Here is a 411-nt window from a genome sequence, read left to right as displayed (position 1 = left end):
TTGAATTTAGATCTTTTTTTTTTTTAATTTACATATTTGAAAAGTCACCAGTTTTATTTAATTAAGGGATATGAACAGTCGTGGCTTTTTGTTTGACTAAGTCAAGTCACCCCTTCCAATTCAATCATTTTATAAATAGGTCCCTCCGGCCTCCTATCACTCATTCATTCTACTACACTTACAATACAAACATGGCTGATCTAGATTCGTACAAGAAGATTCATATCGAGTCCTTGCAGGAACTTCAAAGGCAGTTTGATGAACTCCAAAGGGATTTGGCCGACTTCAGAGCAAGGCTGAAGAGGACCCTGCTGCTGTCGGATGAAAATTGTCCAGTTGACAATAATAATAATAATAATAATAATAATAATAATAATAATAATAATAATAATAATAATAGTAGTAGTAGTA

This window comes from Capsicum annuum, chromosome 11 (genome assembly GCF_002878395.1).
Source record: "Capsicum annuum cultivar UCD-10X-F1 chromosome 11, UCD10Xv1.1, whole genome shotgun sequence".
Classification (NCBI taxonomy): domain Eukaryota; kingdom Viridiplantae; phylum Streptophyta; class Magnoliopsida; order Solanales; family Solanaceae; genus Capsicum; species Capsicum annuum.
The sequence above is the reverse complement of the archived record's forward strand: the minus strand, read 5'-3'. Positions refer to the sequence as shown.